Source organism: Neopsephotus bourkii, unplaced genomic scaffold, assembly GCF_033783945.1.
Source record: "Neopsephotus bourkii isolate Nb327-2 ecotype Australia unplaced genomic scaffold, CSIRO-AGI_Nbou_v1 NB_107, whole genome shotgun sequence".
Classification (NCBI taxonomy): domain Eukaryota; kingdom Metazoa; phylum Chordata; class Aves; order Psittaciformes; family Psittacidae; genus Neopsephotus; species Neopsephotus bourkii.
The window spans coordinates 1,092,753-1,113,958 of NW_026900624.1; the positions used below are offsets into that span (position 1 = coordinate 1,092,753).

General features: G+C 39.9%; 1 protein-coding gene across 4 annotated transcripts in view; it reads left to right on the top strand.

Moving 5' to 3' along the window:
* The first annotated feature begins 920 nt into the window (after positions 1-920).
* The window catches only part of LOC133214447 (anoctamin-4), a 187,759-nt gene continuing 167,473 nt past the window's right edge, over positions 921-21,206 (top strand). Inside the window, exon 1 of one of the 4 annotated variants that reach the window (XM_061357348.1) lies at positions 921-1,550. The gene's annotated coding sequence lies outside the window, so the exon portion shown is untranslated. The remainder of the gene's footprint in view (positions 1,551-21,206) is intronic. The other 3 variants (XM_061357357.1, XM_061357373.1, XM_061357365.1) reach the window with 3 other exon arrangements.

Consider the following 21,206-nt stretch of genomic DNA (forward strand, 5'->3'; position numbering starts at 1 on the left):
CAAGGTCTTGGTACTGACCAAATAATATGGGTAAAACTACTAGGAACGCTTTGAGGTTTGTTCTCCCCGCATTCTCACCTGTACTTTATATAGCCTTTTCATCTGCTGAAACGTGACTATCAGATGGATGTTATTCATGTTTACTTTGTGATAGGTCAGAAATCCAGGACTTACTGCTTAAAAAATGTTTTGAAAAGGTAAGCATCTAACTTTGTCTACTGAGAGAATGTCTGCTTTAAGTAAATGCAAATTTGCATGCTGCATTTAGGTTTCCTCCACTGTGGACTGCACTGTGCAGTAGGACCAGGCAAGTTTCTCCCCCATAGTCAAATGCAGTAAACGTATTTCAGAATTAGGAGCATCCCCTGGAAGGTACAGTGTTTGGCAGCTTTAATGTTAACTGCATCAGTTTCTTGTGTGGGATGTTTGATGGGTTAAATGCCATAGGAAGGTCCGTCTACAGACCCTGGATATCCTTATTGCTAATTAAGTTGAAGTCTTTCCCCCTCTTCCCTACCATTTTTTTATTTCTTTTGTTGTCCAGTAATATGGTAGATAACAGCACAAACATCTAATCCATTTGTCATCCTTGCAGGTGTGGGGAGAGGGACCTTGGTTGTGTATTTTCCATGGACCTGGTGCCGTCAGAGGTCTATGATGTAATGTCAAAACCAGCGCTGGCTCTAACAAGGCAATTCACAGCAGCAGGGCTGTGCTGTAAAATCGCTCGGATTTTCTTCTCCTCCAAAAAGAAATCTTTGAAGAGGAAGCAATGGTTAACATATGTTTTATATAGGGAAGCTGATGAATAACAAATTGCAAGTGCAATGGTGCTGATATTTAAACCTCCAAACTTTTCTTGCTTTTGTACTGTTGCACAGACGTAGAAAACAGCCTGTCAGAGCAGCAACCCAGAAAAGCTTGTAGCTTTCAGAGCACTGCTCCTTGGAGGAGAAGAGAGTGCATGAAGATACTGCTTGTGTCTGGGCACAGAAAACCTTGCTGGGGTTAAGAAGCAGATCAGCCCCATCAGTGGTCTTGTGCAAGCCAGGAATGCGCTGGCGGCTGGCGCGCCAGGCTGCCCTGCGTTGGACAACTGTCACGCTGGCACCACTCAGTTCCTCTGATTGGGTACTGCCAGCACCTGATTAAAAATGCTGATGCTGTTTCTGCGCTTCTTTCCACTTGGAGGAGAAATCTCTTTTCCCCACCCCCAAGCCCACCTCTAGGATGTAAGTAATGGTGAGAAGATGAAGATGAAAACAGTGTGGTCTGAGTGACTGGAAATACAGCAGTCTGTTTTAGCTGCAGTGTTATATAGGAGTGTTCATCAGACTTCGTGTCTTTGGTTTTTCAGCATAAACTGCTTGCAGGTTTTGGAAGGCTGTGAAAGGACTTGCCATCTGTGTGTTAGTGTTCTCTGTGTATCATCACATTACCTTGCTTTTCCCTGGACAGCTGTGTTCAGAGCTTCATGTGGAAATCTTTCTATTGAAGAGAGATAAAAAGGATCCTTAATCTGATTCTCTTTGGATCTTTCTATTTTTATGGTAAGTGCCAGCATGTATTGGCTGAGCATAGCTTCTTTGCTGCAGTGCTCGTGCGTTCTCTCTCTCTCTCTCCCCCTCCCTCCCCCTTTCCCCGTCTGTTTTTCTCCCCCTGTATTCTTAGATAAGCCTCGTGACCTTCAGTCAATATCTAGTCATCATTTTTAGCATCTTCATAGCAGATGCTAGCTAACTACATACAAGTTTTCTCTTCATTTTGTTCTTCCCCCTCTCTGACCCAGAGCTCTGAAGTACAGATTGCAATCTGAGTGCTGCCTCTTTGTCCTTGAAATGGGAGGCTTGAGTGTTGCTCTCAATTGCCGGTGGCAGCAATGGGATAAGGTTCTGGGGAACTGAAAATACAGATGTGCTAAAGGTGACTCATTTCTGTAGGTCTGTACTACTGTGCTGGAGTGGCACAGAAAGCCCCTGCTTGACTAGCATCTAGAAAACTCTGAAGCCCCTCAGTGCTGAAGTATGGGGCATACATGTGGTTTGAGCTGCTATTTGCTGTCATTGTCTTAGAAAGGATGGCTCTTTCAGCATCTTTCAATATAAGCCTATGTCCTCAGGTGTTTGTAAGTTGGACCTTATGCATCTTACAAGTGCAGAGTGGCTGGGACAAGAAGTTACAGAATAGGCAACCTAATAACCCTTGTCCCCGTCTGGTCTATACAACTGCAAATTCTTAGCCTTTTGAAGTGCTTTTAAAATTCTGCAGTAGAAAAGAAGTTCGTTTAAATGTTTGAAAATCTTTGCTTGTGTAATTCATGCTCTAAGCTATTTCAACAGCTCTTATTTTGTAAATAGGAAAGGTCCACAGTAAACTGTGCCCTTAGATAGGCTTCCTCCACCACTCCCTTAGTTTGCTGCATGCATTTAAAGTAAATGCAAATATATGATTTCTGACAGCTACATTCCTCAGTATGGCAGAACTACAGGAATGTTTCTTTTAACTTAGATGTGTTTCATGTTCTGTATCCATTATATGGATTGACTATGCATAGCCCTTACACACTGCAGGAATAAAAAACACTAAATTTTCGAAGGCACAGGTATACACTAGCTCAAGCTCATCACAGCCTGGTTTCCCTTCTAAGCAAGGCAAAGAGGTGATGTGCTCTTATACCTTTGTTTTACTGACATGGGACGAGAATAAAGTTTTTATTTTGTCTCTGCATTGCCTTTGCTGAGTTTAAGCAAGAGGTATGCTGATGTCTGGAAATTGTTTTCTTTGTTTAATGTGTCTTATATTTGTGTGGCTTAATAAAACAATTTTGCTCCTGATTTATCCTGTAATTCAGAGGGTTTTGCTTCACGTGAGCTGTTTAGTTCAACAGAGTTTGTGTACTTCCTTCACCTTCCCAAAAAAATTTAACACTGCTGTTATTGTTAATACCTTTAATTTCTTTTCTGTGCTTGAGTGTAATGCCTAGTTGTATTGATAGCATGTATGTGTGCTCTGGGGGGGAAGCCCAGGTTAGGCAATTGCAGAAGGTACTGGGGGGAGGAGGAGGCTTACACAGATCTGCATGTAGAGGACTTCATGATGCAGTGGGGTACCTGCTGCATTGCCTTCACCAAAAAGCAGTAGCAGCCAGCACGTAGCCCAGATGTCACTGATCCAAGTCATTTATCCCATCAGACTATGTGTTTTGGCATCATGTTGAAGCTGATCCAGAGACCTGTGTTTCTTCTCACTGATGTGGTGAGGGCACGCTGCAAACCTGCCTCCCTCCCACTCTGTGGTAAGGAGCAGGTCTGGCAGCTGTGCACCTCTCTGAACTGTTTAAAGTCGTGGGCCTCCAGAGCAGTCCTCCCCACAGTCTATTACAGAAAGGGTTCAGCACTTTGTAGGGTCTATACGTTACTTAGTTTGCTACAATCAGTAATGAAGGTACCTGAGTTTCAGGAAGTGCTGGCATAGTGACAGCAGCAAAGAAACTTTTTGCTGTGAAAAGTGACCAGCAGGGGTCTTGTTAACACACATGGGAAAGTGGTCCCAAGTGGCTGCAGGCTTTTACAGTGCCTTGGGGAGACTAGCCTTAGGCTTTTCTTAATTAAAGTAATTGTGCCTATTATCTGCATGGGAAACTGCTTACTGTACCATTTTGTTCCATATAAAATTACTGTAAACTTAAAAAAACCAAGAGGGTTTGTGAACTAGATGTACAACCTAAATAACTCTGAAGATCACACATTTAAGTATGGTACAGCATCTTTTTATTTTTAAAATTAGTATTATGAAGTCAGATATTCCTGTGCCTTAAAATAATGTGCATTCTTGCCTCACATTTAGTTGAAAGGACTGTTTTCACTCAAAAAATGACTCATATCTAAGTAAGACTATCTTACAAAAGCTCGTTTTTAACCTAAATGCATAATCATATTTGTCTTTTTCAGTAGAAGTTTTAAATCCAAGGTGTATAATCTCACATGCCTTCTAAATAGCCTTGAGGCAAAAAAAAAAAAAAAGGGAGGAAAACCAATAACCCTGAAGTATTTTCTCCAGTTTAAACTACAGGAGTTTTCAATGGGATGTTTACTTTTGAAACCTGACATCTGTGTACAGCAGCTTAGAAGTCTATGCACCTAAAATCCTTGTCAACACATCCTGTTGCAGGCCAAGGGCTTAAAAATAAAGATGCAATCCTCTCTAAAAGCATTGAGAGGTGAAGAGCAGAGCAAAGTCCCCCAGATAACATGAAATTCAAGTAGCTACATGTGCTTTTCGTTTCTTGGGAATCCTATGAATGCTCTGGTAGGGGAATGCAGGCATAGTACTTCCTTGTTTCACAGCATGGTGTCATGTTAATTCCTTTGCACAGGGTGGCTGAACACTGCATAGGAAACAACTGCGGGGGGGGGGGCCCCCGGGACCACCAAAACTCTGTTCCTTAGCCAGCCAAAATCACTCAATAGTCTCATGAAGTCACTGCATTAACTATTTGCATGTAAGTTGCAATATAAATGGGTATGTTTTTACAGAAAGCTCACTCATTTTCCATACTGCTTCAGTATTTTATGTTTTCTATCTGCTATAATATCCTTTCCAATAAAGCCTGTGCAGGCAGCTATTGATTATCACAGGCTGAAGAATCCAGGTGGTGGTGGATGAGCCATGCCCCAACTTCCCTCTGCCCCAGACTAGAAAGTGATACTGGGATATGCATTGATGCAGAGCTGAAGTCATCAGGGCCAGGCAATGCTCTGGCAAGTGATTTTATGTATTTTTATTTTCTTCAAAGCTCCTTCTGAAAACTGTTTACAATTGTTTACAAAAGTAATGCAATACATCATATTTTTTACAAGCTACACATAATTGTAAGTTATACTATACATATTCTATGTACCTATTGCATATTATATTAATTCTGGTTTTACCTGGATTTTTGTTCATGCATGCTTTACCAACACACGGATAATGAAAAGTTAACTGCAATTTCTCTGTTTTTCATAGTGCTAACTCTTATGGTTTTCCTGGACACATTCTCTTGCTTAGGCTGCAGATTTTGTCCAGGATGATTTCAAGGACTTTATAGCTCTAACACTGCAAATACTACAAATATGTCTTTATGTTTGGTGACCTTAACAGGTGAGCTGTCTTCAGTCGAGCTGTTACTTTTGCAGTTCATGGATGTCTGGAAGTCCTGTGTGTGAACACTGTGCTGTATAACAGTCAGAAGAAATTTGGTGCTTTGGGGAAGTACTCGGCAGGGTGTTAGTGCACTACATGTTTTTTCTGTACCGAGGTGAAGGATTAGGTTTCAGGCATTGTTAAATGTGTGTCATGTCTTCTGTGCATCTGCTGCCCTTTAAGTCAGTGTTTGCACTCTGTGCCAGTCATATCCTGCTGTGGGTGTGTGTGTGTGTTGTATTTCCTGCATTTGTGAAGCTGCATAGTGCTTGTATACATCTGTCTGATTCTTCATGGAAACTGTGGCCTTTCAGTTCATGCCATGCAGATTTTCTCACGTACAGTTTCTGCATGGGAACTACTGGACAATAAAATGAGAGGTCTTCTGTATGGTAAAGAACTTCCTTCTGCATAGCGTAGGTCACAGTTACGCTGTTCTAAATTCAATGCGGTAATAATAGAATAGCATTAGGCTTGCTTGCTTTGGGAAATATCAAAGAGCTGAAGCATTCCCAGGGGATCACTGTCTCATAGACTTCTTTAACACCTGGATATAAAATTTAATAAAAAATTTTAAAAGTAAAGTGTGTTATTTCAAGTGATTGTCAAAATATCCATAGTCTTTTTTGGCGGAAGGTCTGGAGAGGGCAAAACTCTATCCTAAATTGACTCAGCTGACTTTAAGTTGTCCCATTCTGATAACTTAAGATTACTAGGATTGAGAACTTTACCTTCTTCTGTTTGCAGTATAAAGCAAAATAATAATCTGGTTAAAAGTTATGGGCTAGTTCCTTGGCATCCCAGTGTCAGGGATCATGTGACTGGAGCAGGTAATGCAAATGTTCAATCTCTATGAGCAACACCTCCGAACAGAATGAATATCCCTGAAGCTGCAATTAAATTCCTAAACAGGGGAGGTAATGGCACACAGCTTTCTGTCCACTGAATAGGTTTTACTCCAGGAGAGAACAAATTTGAGAGAATATTTTCAGGAAAGCGTCATGTTTCTAAGAGGTTTATAATAGTAGACACTTAAAATGCTGCAAGGCCCATCTCTCAAAGTAGTTTCCCTTTACCACCTCAGGAGAAGCTACAGCAAGCAAACCTCCAAATGTTTCCAAATTCAGCCCAGAGAGATCACTGGTCCCCAGCAGATGGTGAAATTCGACCACAAGTCCAGAGATTTCCAGTGTCAGTGTTTGCAATCTGACTGTCCAAAGGCAGGCTTGCTGTTCAAGAATCTGGCACAACTTGGTCCTTCAAAAGCAAATACTACCCACAGATAAGTATTTTTAAACAGGCAAATCTAATGAATTATTCTGGATACACTCTCTGAAATCACTTCGGTATTGGTGTTAGATTTTGTAGTGGTTGCTCCATGGTAGATGGAGGTCATCCACATGAGATTAGAGCCACCAGCATATTGGGGCACTAGTGTGACACAATAAAATAATTTTCAAACAGTCAACATCCAGATGACACCCACTGGGATTAGTCCCTTGTCATGCTGGCTGTAAGTATGCTCGAAGATCCCAAGACTATGAAGGTATTGAAGATGATCATAGGAGGTGGGATCCTCATGCTTTCTTGCAGAGGTGGAATAAAGAAGTTAGAGCTTCTAGAACATGGTTTGAAAGACATCTAAGGTAGATGTCCCAGATCTCCTTTAGAAGCCTATTGCTGTTTGTGAAGCTAGCGAGAGTAGACTTTTGTATATTTAGTTTATCTGTAGGGTTCATATCACTACTGCCATGAGATGATTGAAATAGATGCCTATTTCAGGACAACTTTTTAACTTCAACCATTTGCTCTTGCTTGTAGTTCTCTGCAGTACTGATACTCATTCCTTATTTTATATGGTGCTTACAGCCTTCAAGTATAAAAAAATGATTGTGCCTCCCTTCATCTTTGGAGGAGGAAGTTAATTTGCAAAATTAGTTCAGAAGAGCAAGATTGTATTTCTTCTGAGCCACCTTGCTGTAAGGAAAAGCTATCATAGCAATTAGCTTTTTTGGATCACCAGGAGATATATTCTCATTTGAAATAATTTTTTTTTGACAAAGCTGTTTTTCATTAAATTTAAGCATAATACTGTGACACATTCTGTATTTGACTCCTCTAGACTTCTAAATGAGCTGGATACTTTTTGGAGAACCACTGCTTATGGAATGCCAGCTGATACGTGCACTTTTGTGAAGTCCATTAAATATGTTTCCATTTATCCTGGCAGACATGTAACCTCTCTACATGTTGTTCATCTGCCCCCCCCAGACTCATTTTTGATATTTTCTTGTTTGGCTCTGAGTCACCCTCTCACCTTTTTGCCTCTTCAGATACTGATTTGCCTTCCTGTTTTGCTTTTCTTTCTGTTGGTTCTTCTACGTTTTTCAGGGAGATGATACCTGTGTTTGGTTGTTTGGGTGTTGGGGTTTCTTTTTCATACTGATTGTCTTCTTACTGTTTGTTTTTGTTGTTAGCTTTTTTTTCTACCATATTAGTTGCCACCCTATACTGTGTTCAGTCTAGGCAGAGCCCTGCTCTGATTCAGTGCCTTGGGAACAACAAATACTGTCTTTTCTAAATGAAGCATTTGGCCTGCAGTACCAATATATTGTGAAGCTGGTGTAGAAAAATGGAGGAGAGAAGGCAACAATAAACAGGTTTTACAGGACAGAAGGGACGGAACCTGAGAGCCAAATAAAATGTCAGCCTCATTAGGATGAATAGTCTTTTCCTGGGTCTGCTTGGAAAATAGTCTATTCTGTAGTGTTGGAATCTGAGGTCAAAGAACCCTAACGAAAAATAATTAGGCAGGTGAACCTGGTGAAAGTTGATTCAAGCTCTCTGCAGTTTCATGCAGTCAACATTATTTTGGCTTATGCTTAATGTTTTTGAGGTTTTTGCCATTGATATTCTTTATTTTATGTAGGAAGGGAAAAAATGACTTAAGTTGAAAGCTGATTGCTCTCAGGACAAGGAAAAGAATTCCTTTTCTAATTTCTTATTATCCTTTGTTCCCATAGAAACACCTGCAGTATTTGATTTCCAACCTGTGGCATTTAGATAACAAACTCTTCCCGAAATAGACTGGGTAAAATTCCTTATCAAATTTAACTTAAAACTAGGGTAGTCAAGTTTCTATCCATGGACTTACTTTTTTTTTGTATGATACTAAGTGTTGGTAACAATTGTCCTGTCTTTTCTCTCTGCATCTTTATGTTGACCACCAGGTCAGCTGAAGTTCTTTCCAACTGGACACACTGAAATTCCTGTTGAGCCATAGACAGAATTTCCTTATTTTCCATGTTAATGCAGAATGCGTGTGGTGTGGATTTCAGAAATGACTTGGCAAAAGGTTATATAACCTTCTGCTTCAGCATGCTTCATAAAGTTTACTTAGTTTACTAAGTAATAATAGACTCTGAACCATTCTGATTAATCTGCTATGGTAAAATTCTGACTACACAAACAATTTTTGTGAAGCATCCATCAGTACTTCATGTCCCATGGTGAAGTTGTTACTGCAACTTATTATTGTACTGTTGTCACCAGAAACAGTTCTGCAAACAACTTAAACATTCTTGTGAAAGAAAATATTACTTTATTTTCTTTTTCACCTAAAAAGCCATAGGACTCAACTTTTTCTGTTAGTACAGAGGCTTATATGTTAACATACCACACCTAATTTGTATGTGACAATTTTTTTAGGCCTAAATTACCCACTTTCTTTCCTTAAAGCTCAGTAAAATGAGCATTTAGGTAACTCTCTGCAGTTTTTATTCTGTCTCTTTTTCAGCTTCTCTCTGATCTTATTCCTTTTAATTCTCTGTTCTGTGCCTCTGCCACTTGCTGGGCTTCCTGTCCTTTGACTCTTTTCCAGACTCTGCTCCATTCCTCCTCTAGCATTTCTCTTTCTGCCCCTTCTTTTCTCTACCTGCACCTCAAGGCTATTTCTGTGTCCAGGTGTCCCACTCACATGCCAGTGTTTATTTTTTTCTATGTAGTTCTGAGCTGTGAGAAAATGAACTCAGACCCCTGAGTCATGGTACTTCAGCAGTGCTTGTCATGCAGGTTAGTTTTCTTTGCAACAGCAATAGCAATTTTATATTAATTAGACGTGAAACAATGCAATGAGGGAGTTAAAGCTGACATGATCAATGCAGAGGCATATCAGAGCAGAAGTGTGGTGACAGATTTCAGTATGGTAATTTTATTTCCTGAACTTAAGGTAAAATGTTGGAATTGAAACTTAATGCAGGTTATGGTGAGCATGAATTATAGACCTGTGCTTGCCCTGCTTCTTGCCATGTGAGATTGGCTGCTGAATGGTATCATCTCTGCTCAGGAGTTATGTTGAGAAGAGAAATGCTGAGGAAAAGGGAGATAGGTTTAGGATATGTGCATCATTTCAGTCCCAAGACGGAGAAGAGTGAAAAGCGGCAAGATGGATGTGGCACAGATTCACAGATTTGTTTCTTTGTTTTGGGTTTTTTGGTTAGTTGGTTGGTTTTTTTCTTTTTGTGTTTGGGTTTCTTTTTTTGTGTGTGTGTATGTATTTTTGGGTTTTTTTTTTTTTGTTTGGGTTTTTTTTTGGTGGGTTTTTTATGCTTTGCTTCAAGGTCATGTTGTGATGAAAGAAACTGTACATCTGGGAGTTGCTATGTGCTTTCAGTTGTCATCTGATAGAATGACAATTACTGCAGAGAAACTTGTTCATTGTCAAAGATTTAAGTGTCTCACTCCAGATTATACAGAAATGTGTGTTTTAGCTCAACCCAAGACTCTTGAAACCCATGCCAGGCTAGCTTATTTTTCCTATGGGGACAGTACAGGGAAAAAAGGAATTCTAATACTGATAAATAATAATAAATAAGCTGCATTATAATGCACAAGGTAAAAAAGAAAACTTAAAATCTTAGTGCTTCAAAGCCAAATAAAAGTCCTCAAATTTTAACAAGAAAAAATTGCCATACTGTTACAGAACATGGAGTAATATTTGGGGTATTCAGTAAATAACTTTGATATCATTGCTGCCTGTCTGAAAATTCCAAGTTGTTTGCTTTGTGGGGCTTTCCGTGAAGTCTGGTTAGATTTTGATGTGCTCTGATTGCATAACACTCCAGGCTAAGTAACTTGCAATTGATGTGGTGCTTCTCCTTCACTGTTGTCAAACATATGTCCTCTTTGTTTTATAGACTGCAGGGAAAAAACATGTTCTGGGGACACACTGTCAGCACTAGCATCTTTTGAACTGCATTTTTATAAACATCTGTAAGCCCACAAATAGGTTTTAAACCTTGGGTATGGCTTTGTGAATACTACTTCATTGCATTCTTGGGTGTTAGCACTGTGCAATCTAGAGATGTTTTATTATACTAAAAGGCATGAGAGGGTACAGCTTTAAGTATTTCATAATTAATAAATGCCAGAAGTTAGTTTGGCTGCATGTAAGCATTATCCTGCATATTTAGTCATATGCTCACATGCTGTGTTTTTCATTGAGTTGTTTCTTTTTATTTTCTTTGTGAAGTATTTTTGTTATGTCTCATATTTATTGTATATGATTCAAATCATGCTCCAAATGAAAAACACACAAGTATCTCTCAATAGATATATTTTATGGCAATCATCACATCTTCTGCTAATGTCCAGATGGCAAATAATTATTCTCCATGGAAACGATGAGTTGAGATGATATTATTTCCTTGCTGATGTTATTTGTTCTTACTACTTCATAGAAAAGGAGCTGAGGTTTGGCGTGAAAGAGAAATGTTCATTAGCTTAAGGTGCTGAATGTGAAATGCCAAGGTCATGACTTTTTCTATGTCTTTAGCACATTCTAACATTTCATATAATCGGAAGGGGCTTGAATTGACATTGACCACAGCTATGACTGCCATAACTTTGATTAATCGGGTGTCGTAAGCTGGATACTTGGATGCTGACCCACACTCACTGAAGCCACTTCCTTAGCAGCACTGAATGCGGAGGCGGGTAGGCAATTGAGTACCTCAAATTACAATTCAAGTTCTTTAATCCTGAGACCAACATTTCTCTTTGTGCAGTTTCAAACTGTGCTTCTGTACAGCTGCGTTCTGCACTGAGGCTGGGGAGAGGACATGCAGAGCTGATGTTAACAACAGACATGTCTGTCCAAAATGCACACTGAGGATAAAAATTGTGTGGTCTGGAATGAAAGCCCTTACTGTATTGCATAAGCATAAAAGTAGTGCGCATATTTCACAGGTGCAGCCTTAACCCTGGCACTTGGTACTGCAAACTCAATGGCCTTCTGATACAGTTGTATGTCAATACCTAAATATTTTAAAAGACAATATAAAATCCAGAAATTTCATACTCTGATATTGGAAAAATGTTGTCTATATATGAAGGATATCTAAGAGCTTCTCCATTGTGTGGAGTCAGCATGGCATCTGTGGCTCATTCCCCAGCTGGTAGACCAGTTAGAAGGGGAATTGCATCTTTTGTTATAGAGCTCCCTAATAAATCTGTTGAGGGTATTTAGTGGAAGAACATGTCCTCTACTGCCAGAGACCTTTCTACCTTGTCATTGCTGTAATTCTTCCTTCTTTACGATGTGGTGTGGCTGCTAGCCATGGGAATCCCAGCATAGAGGTTCTCTGCTCTTCTACCGTTGCAGTGACACCTTTGAGCTATAAAAGGGGCAAATGTAAGAAAAAACAGTAATTCGCCACATCTGTTGCTGAGGGTAAAAAAATATAATAGGCACCCTATAAATTCAGGTAATCTTATTTCTTTTACAATAGCATCTATCTCTTTAGACACAGGTATGTAGATGTTGATAGCATACATCTTCAGAATTCAGTAATGCTTTTCTGTGGCTGGGGTGCTCTAAAATAACCAGAAATATTTAAAGGTCTCCCTCTGAATGTCAGGGAAGCTGCTTTTAAATTTGTCAAAACAGATGTCCCAAGTCAGAAATGGCATTTTAAATGCTGAGGTACCTCTGTTTGTGTCTTTGCTGCTAGTGATTTTAGGACATATTCACTGATGTGGTTAATTCTTTTAAGCTGTTCTAATGTTGATTAGCAATTATGTGAGCACAAATTCTATCTTTACAGTTTCAGTGCTATAAGTAAATCCAATTAAATTGTGAAAATGTTTTCATTCTACCTTGCTAACATAGTTTTTTTAGTAAAAGTCATAATATAAATGGTATAATTCCAATCAGTGAAGAACAAAACCTCAAGAAATCTTCTCCTGTCCTGCTTTAAGAGCTGTGAATGAAGCAAATACCTTGTTTTAGGTGCTTTGCCAGAGGGTCTGGCCCATGAGCCAAGGTTACAGGAATGCAGATTTTAAATCAGCAATGCCTGCTAAATGCTGCTGGAACGCTGTTGGCAGGAAGATGTCACAGCATGGTGTCCTACAATGCCTGTGGATTTGTGGTGATTTGTCACCTGCACTTTGCTGTCCCAAGGCAAGAACAAGAATTGCATTTAATGCACAATCCCAGGATTATGTATTTGCTAATCCCAGAATTATTAAGGAGTTGAATTCATCTCTGCCTGTTGGGCTTCAGTACACACCTTACTCTGACTTCAGCTGAAGGGAAAACATGAGTTAAATTTTCCATGCTTTAAAATAATTTCTTTCAACAACTTCAGACTCTTCCTATATTGTGATATACCCGTGGGTATATCACGGGTTTAATATACTCTGAAGCCAAAGACAGAGTACTGCAGAGCTTGGGGACCAGTACTAATGATGTTCTTCCAATCATCATTTATCACTTACAAGTATAACTTGAATGTACCATTTAAATGTTTTTACATGTAATCACGCTTACGATTGCGTACTTAAAAGACCGATGCTCAGAAGGTAAGGCAACCATTTGCATAAATAGAAGCATAGAGAGCAAGATGGTAGGTTTAATTACCCTATATGGCAGTTTTAAGGCAGTAAGTACTTAATTTTGTGTCAAGGAAATTAGAGACATACTGATTTCCACTGAAGGATATACAAAATGCTCATTTCCCCCCCAAGAAAACATCTCCTTTCAGCGTAAGAAGGTACATATTAGTTGACCTAGGAAAAGTCAGGCTTGCAACTTTCAATACCTATGCAAAGGGTCACTGCTGTGTTGAATTTCACACTTTGTGAAAGTCTGGAGAAGTCCTTCCTTACTCTTCATATGAAGCCTGACACACCACTAATGTATCTTGTTAGCTGTCAGATGCTGAAGGCTTTGGTGCAGTGTTAATCCTTCTGGGTTTTAGTGTTGCTATTCTGCTGAGCAAGCTCAGACTGCAAGTGCGATAAAATTATCCAGAGGCAGGTGCTTTCGATAAATGGAGTCATGCAAGAGACATTGCAGATCTTCTGATCTTATATAAGAACACCAGTAGGAATTAATGTAATTGAAAATCTTTGAAAGAATAAAATAGAATCCAGTGCTTCAGTTTGTCAGGAAATCAATTATAAGTAAAAATTCATGCTTTCCATTTTCGTTCTGCTCTTGCACCAGCATATTGCCTGGCTCAGGCAGAAGCTGAAATTTGCAGCTTGTGGTGATAGCTGTCCAGTTGATTCTAGAATAATTCTTTTAAAAAAATTTAAAATTCAAAGCCTGATTTGGTGTAATATTGTGGTTGCATCTGCCTTAATGGATCGATATTAGTTTTTATAAAACACATCTTATTATTTCATAAGCTTTAGTAAATGGTCTGTGCAATTAACAGTAGCAGGGAATGAGTGAAAGCAAATTAGGTTTGTTCCAATTCCGGCTTATCTCATTAAGTGCATCCTAGTTTCACTCTTTTGCTTAATTAATCTCCTTTATACAAAGACAGTAAGCATTTGAGATGAGATTTTTGTTTTTTAAAAGCATGTGCTATCTAGCAGCTGGGATTGTGGCGTCCTGAATGATGTGGGAATAATCTTTTGTGCTCCATGCATATTTCTAAGATCCTAATTTTTTTTAGACTGTTTTGGGTAATTTTGAAATTTTGAGAGAGAGAGATCCACTGCTTACTGAAAGCCCTCAGTAATACACAGGTCAGCAGCCTGTGCAGTGGGGCCAGGGACTGAGCCACTGTGCCTGCTTTGGACAATGGATGCTTAACTCAACTAGAAATTCTTTGTGGAGCTGAGATGTGAAATATCTGCTTTCTATGCATTTTTTTTACTAATTCTGATTCCTGGTGTTTGAAGAAGCAAATGCTGCTAATGCAGTAGAAGGCAGTAACACGTGGACATGTGAATGATAAGTAGCAGGGTCAAGAGTTTTCTCAGCATCATTTGCAGCTTGTGAGCAGCGCAGATGTATTGAGCTTGGACCTGGATCTTGCTGAGGATGTTCAAGAAATCAGGTAGGTGGGAAACAGGAAGGGTGGGTTGTTTTTTTTTTTTTAATTTACTTTGCTCATGCTGGAAGGATAACTTGTGATTGCCAATTGGCACTTATCTGTGGTTATGATCGGGTCTCCCTCCATAGGGCATCTGGCCTCCTGGAGTCTCTGGGACTCCTCCTGGGATAAAAGCAACCCAGACTCCTGTGCAGCCCTGGAGGCAGGACACTTCAGGACGCATAGCAGCACAGCCTGTGTGGAGCAGTTACTCACTGTAGGGAAACTGCATAAGGCCAAGAATTCTGAAACTGTTTTGTGTTTGTTTAGGCTTTTATATTTCTTGGGGTTAAAAAAGAAAAGGGAAGGGCAGTCAGGGCTTTTCCCCCCTTCTCTTTCCTTAGAAAGAAACACGTTTTGTTTTCAAGGGGATTGAAGGTAGAGAACAATGCACTAGAATAGGAAGCGTGGTTTAGGTACTGCATTTGTGCAGAAAAATTGCAGTGTGAATGAGGATAGGATGTCGTCTACTGAAACTTGCACTGTTTACTGCTGTGAAGTTCTCACTTTTCCTTGAGGTACGTTTTTTCTCTTTCAGAAACATCCTCAAGCCAGCACAGAGGTTATTACAGCCAAATAAATGGCCCATATCTTCGTGTTATAATCACTGAAGGCCCATGGAAGACCATTTTGTAGTTCCAAAAAATATCACAGGTCCTACACATTGACCTTATTGCAATCACAAGAAGATGGTATAAGAAATATAAAATATAGTGGCAGTTTCAAGATGAAGGGTCTTAACAAAGTTAATGTTCTTGAAAATCTAGATTAGGTGGGTTTTACTTCTCTAGCATGTCACAGAGCACTTCTGATAAAAATTGCTTTATTTCAAGCTTCTCTCTTTGACTATAAGAAATAGTTTGGGATGATAATATATAAATAAAACCTCCATGGATAAGATCCTGGCTTACAACTTTCAAAAACCCACAAATATATTGACATATAGGCAAGGAATATAGGTTATGGTGACAGAGATTTTGAACCTCTTAATGAAACTCCCTGTGTCTAGATGTATAGGATTTTGGAGAAGAATACAATATCCACCAGGATATATCTAACAATCAAGGAGGCCCATCAGTGGGACCCAGTGATGGGTACAGTAAGCAGTCTCTTGTTCAGGAATTCATCCCTATGTGTGGCAATAACTTAATATGATTTGGATCAGTTTCAGTACAGTTTGTAGTATACATTCAGTTCTGAATAGCTGCAGTGCAAAGCAACCAGAATCCTTACTCTCCTGTTGAAACACCAACCAAGAGGAGCTGCAAGGACACTACACAGGCAGCCTGCAGACTAGGAAAGAAAAGCACTGACTTGCAAAGGTCTGGCCAAGATAATTTATTCAGGTTCTGTTAGCCAGAGATAACGCACATAGAGACAGTGTCCATTGTTGTGGATCTCTAGATTTCACGATAAACTTGGACAAAACTCCTTTATTAATACCACAGTTATACCAAACAGCATGGAGCTGTGTCTGTAACAGGATGGTGACAAAACTATCCCAGTATTTCTGCAGACGTGGCAAAATCTCAACTTTTTTTCTTTTTAAGCGTGGGCATCCTTGGGCTACTTTAATAGAAAGCAGCTGTTATCAGCCAAATGCATTGTTCATAGATTTCTCCGGATCAATTTCCCATTACAATCAGATTAGTGCTTTGAACTGCAGTGAATCACTGTGGTTTTTTCTTAATTATTTAACTGCTCTTTGATTTTAAATATCTACTCTAGAGAGAAACAGAAAATGAGGTAGTGGCCTGATCTCAGCATAGTATAGCTGCAGGCCTGGGAGGTCCTTCCTGATTCTGACAATATTTTGCACTGCAATGTGAGTTAGAGAAATGCTCTGTCACACTGTCAAACCAATGACACCCAAGAACTGACTGAGCTTCTGATAAAAAGAAATTGAAGGTCATTTCTTCAGATCAGTGGGTTTATCTCTAATCCAGTGCAGTAAACTAAATGGACTGCATATTTTGCAGCAACAGCAAAAGCTTCAGAAGAGCTGGAGTGTAGTGTTTCATACACTGCTGCAATAATACACATTTGAGAGAAACATAAGGAAAGGCCATAGGATTTCCATGATGTCTTAAAACTGACGAGCTTTCAGGAGTATGAGCATTTGCTTTGACTTTCAATTTAATGTCTGATCTCTTCTGACAAATTCACTCAAAGTCAGGTGCTGTTTATAGCCATATTGTTGCCAAGATCTCCATCATTATGCTATTCTTACTGAGGAATATAGAAAGATAGTGAAGGCTCTCTTTTTATCATACTGTTGTATTATGATATATGCATGCTTTCAGCAAAGTGTCTTCTGTAGCTGAAGCCTGTTGCTAAAGTGTGAAGAGATGCCTGTCTTCCTAAGGAGAAATATTTAAAGCATTGGTCCAGATTTTCTCAAGTCCCATTCTTTGCTTGGCAGAAGGGTAAAACCAGTTGGAGCAACAGTTCCCAGTTCTTGCATTGCCCCATCCTGATACCTGACTTAGCAGGTGCCTCTGCTTTGTCAGCAGCAGCAAACTGCAGGCGAGGATTTCTGCCTTCTGATGGAACCCATTGCCTCTTCCCAGTCTGTGCAGGGCATAGGCCTGGCTGCATTCCTGCCATCTGAACGTTCCCCTCCATTGCCGCTGATCTCCATTTGGCAGCTAGGACCAAGTTATGTTCTATTTGTACTTTTCAGATGGTGCAGAGGGGAAAGAACTGCGGCTGAGGATTTAGGCTTTAGTTTGGTCAGGACCATTGCAAAGCCTGTCATTTCTGTTCATTGACAGGACTGATGGCCAGGATTTATTCCACAGGGGAGTCCTGCCACCTTAGGGGCTGATCCAAAACATTTCTTATTCACTTCCAAAGTCAATTGAAAATTAACATCATGGATCTTATCAGTGCATGCACACTCGGAACATGGTGCTGACTTCCCTTTATATGCTTAAAGGGGTGAGCAAAACAAGAGAGCACATTTCTAGCCTCTAGTTGAGTATAACACACATTATAAGCTTATTTTTCAGTTTGGATAGGAATTTGTCGCTATTGCATTCGTATTTCTGAAGCTTTGCTGATCAGCAAGGAAGGACCGGCAAAATTTTGAAACAAGGCTGCTTCCCTGGGAAATGGGTCCCCATGTCTAACACTGGCAGGGCAGCAAGGAAAGGGAGTTAAGTGCAGTAAAATAAGGAGAAATTGACTCAGTTATGCTTTAAATCTTTTTATTCACATTTAGTAGTGTAAAAAACTGTTGTGAAGCTCCAGGAAAAATGGTTTGTGATTTTGATCCTTCTTGGTTACCTTTGCTGGTTTGGATGTTTCAATGTGTTGCTTTAGGGGCAAAGATGGTTGGAGACATTATGGTAGTGTCTGAGAAACCACCCACAGTGTAAAGACCAGTCATAAGCCACTTCACAAAAGTGAGTAGACCTTTTTTGCTGTTTGGTTGTGCATTGTAGCCAGGCCAAGGCTGGAGTTCACCTTCCTACTGGTAGATGGGAAACAAACTGGTAGTTTTAACACTGCTACAGTTATGTTTAGTACCTGTGTGGTCTAAACCAAGAACTTGAGGTGCCTGAATGCTGGCGTATATCTAGATTAGAGCCAATGAATTTGAGCATCGGTGCTCATACTGCAGTGTTTAATCTGTGACAGCTTTGACATCACTGGAAATTGCTGACAGGAGGGAGACAGCAGTGAAGCAAATGCCCTATCTATATCCATCTGAGTTGTTCAGCTGCTCAGAAATGCAAGGCAACTGGTTTGGATGCTGTAAGATAACAATCCCTTTTGCTTCATGGGGTATTTGGGCCTGTTTGTAAGCTCTGGGAGTAAGTTCTGCAAGCACTTGATAAAGCTTCAATTAAGTGTTCATCTTGCAGCCAAGCACTAAATCACCTGTCTTTCCAGGTCACCAGCTATTTGCTGATTAAGCGCTGCTCTCCATTTTGAAAGGATTGCTGTCTTTGAAACAACTGCTATGTCTCCTGATAGCTGACATAGCACCTTCTCCTGTCCCTATGCTCTGCTCAGCTCCAAGTGGGGAAACCACAGGAGCTGATGGGGAGATCAGGAAACATGCCTATCTGATACTTTGCTGGGAGATGAGGATGCATCCTCCCACCTAACTCACTTCCTGATTCCCTTATGTGTGGTGAGGTACAAGGAATCACTTCTATATAATAAAGCTTGTGCTTGGTGTGTAAGTATTGCAACATGCATAAAGATTTCATACAAGTATAAATTCAAAAAATCATTTTTGCTAAATGAGAGGACTGCATCCAGCTGTATCCTATCCAAGATAGCAGCAGCTGTGCTGGGAAGACAGGACTCTTGAGATCACAAACTGGGATTCATGAGAACAAATAGTGAAAAAGGGAGTCAGCACCACTGGGAAACTAGCAATACACAGAGAGCTGTTCAGCTCAAATAGAATAAACCTGCTGACTAGACAGAAAACATTGTTTCCTTCCTCTAATCATGCTCATCTTCAGTAATCCTCTAAAACCCAAGGTCCTGATGGAAAACCTGAGATTATCAAGTCAGTACAGCAGATTAAGCACACCTATGAATGTTTACAAAGTAGAGCACAAAGTGCTAAATCAGACCATTTCTTCAACTACTACATTGCTTTGGCAATCGGTTGCTCTTAATGCTATAAAGAAAAATGAAGCTTCCTCGGGATACATGTGATTAACAACGTACGATGGTGGTACTTGAAAAAATAAGGCCCTTTTTAACCCTTCAAGGTGATTAGTTTATTTCTCTGAAGGACAAGGTCTGTTTTCCCATGTGACATTGTCAGAACTTGAAAAATTACTAATAACGTTAAAGTGACCCAGTGCACATAGAAATTGTTTTGTACTGCTGGTACTTGCTTCTCAGTGAGTCCTGCAAGTTGTCAGTGTAATGGATTTTAAATGAGACAAAACCTGCTTGTTGATACCAGTGGCTTCAAGCAGCAGTTTTTAATGTCATCAGAATCAAGATGGGAAAAGGGGAACAAATAATAGGGAATGGCTTATATGAGCAGTCCTATATCTTCCTCAGCTGGCAAGACTCCTTTTTTTCCTGGAGTCTTTGCTCAGTGCTCTGGAGAAAGCAGGTTTCTTTCTTCTTTTCTTCTCCTTATGCTTCTCCAGGATTTCTGAAGAGTCCTGGGACTTTTTCTTCCTGCTACCTTGCACTGAGCTGTAAACAGTATCCCTTCTGCCACCACCCGGCCCTGAGTGAGAGATATAGGTGAAACTCTTCCCATCTGAAAGCCCAGTCCTAAGGTGGAATGTGGTCCCTTCCACCCCACCAGTCTTGCAGAAAGCCATAAAAAGGAGACAGGAGCTAATGCCTAGGATCTCAGAATACGCATTTCCATGCAGGGAGTTATTTTGGGAAGAGCTGTTCTTCCTCACAGTAGAAGAGCTCCCACGATGTGCATTTATGAAGAGAAATGATCATCTGAAGTCTGTGGGGCTACTTTTATAAGTCTTCAACTGTGAACATTTAGGCTTCATTGCCAATCAATTTTTGTCTAGTAGCTGCCAGGCCTGTAGTCAATCTTGCATTAGGCATATTTTGGTTGATTTTTCTTGCCATTATGTTTCCTATGTTACTTTCTTATTTGAACATCAGAATCGAATGTAGTGCTGTGAACAGAATAAGGTATTCTGCTGCAAGGAACTTGTAGTCTAATTCAGGCACAGTGACGCACAGGCATACATAATATAGAGGATAAGGATGCAAATTCAAAGTAATAGAGGTGTCTGGGGAAAAATCAGTGCTGCAGGCTAATTTACTACTCCTCAAGAGCTACCAGACTGCAGAACACAGAGAAAATATTGAACAATAAAAAAAAGATGTCTGTTCCCTTATTTTTCTTTTTCTTCCCCTCCCCAACGTGTTAATACCCAATGTGTCCTCAAATAGAGGGGAAATGCCCAAATAAAATGGACAGAGAATAAGATAGGGATCTATCTATGTTCCTGTTTTCTGAACTAAGAGCCCAGAAAAGTACAGAGATTTCTTTTCTAGAGTCTGCCTTGTGGAATAGGAACTTTGTTAAAAAAAACAAGCAAGTGGATTAAACATGAATTATAAGCCAGTATTGGTGTAATTAGAGATGTGTTGACAAAATACTGTGAGCTCTACAGAAAATATTTAGTCTATTTATTGTTATATGTATTTGTCAATCTGAGACATTTGCCACTGCTTTTCTTGCAAAGTAAAGTTGCAGACTCATGAGGTAATGATCATAAAAGCTAGATACCAGGGCTACACAAAGTCAATGAATCCAGATCTGAATCTGTTCCCAATCTAAATATCCAGTGGAGATCCAGGCAGTTCCACACACAAGCAAAACATGGAAAGTAGTGGTCCTACTGAATTTGCTGGCAGTCTTTTTCTTTGCATTTACACTGTTGTCTAAGCCTTGATTTTGAGCCATTTATGGTTCTTCAGGAGTGGTATCAAATATTTCTCAGGCCCAGGGCATAGGCTTTCAGTACTAAAAGTGTTGATTGGTCTAATCCATGTTTCATTTAAATGGTCAGTGATGGCAGTGAAGGAATTGCCAAGTGGAACTTGTGCACCAAACTAATTAACATCGTGGCAATTTTGTCACTGATACTGATTCCTCAGACTGCAGCCATG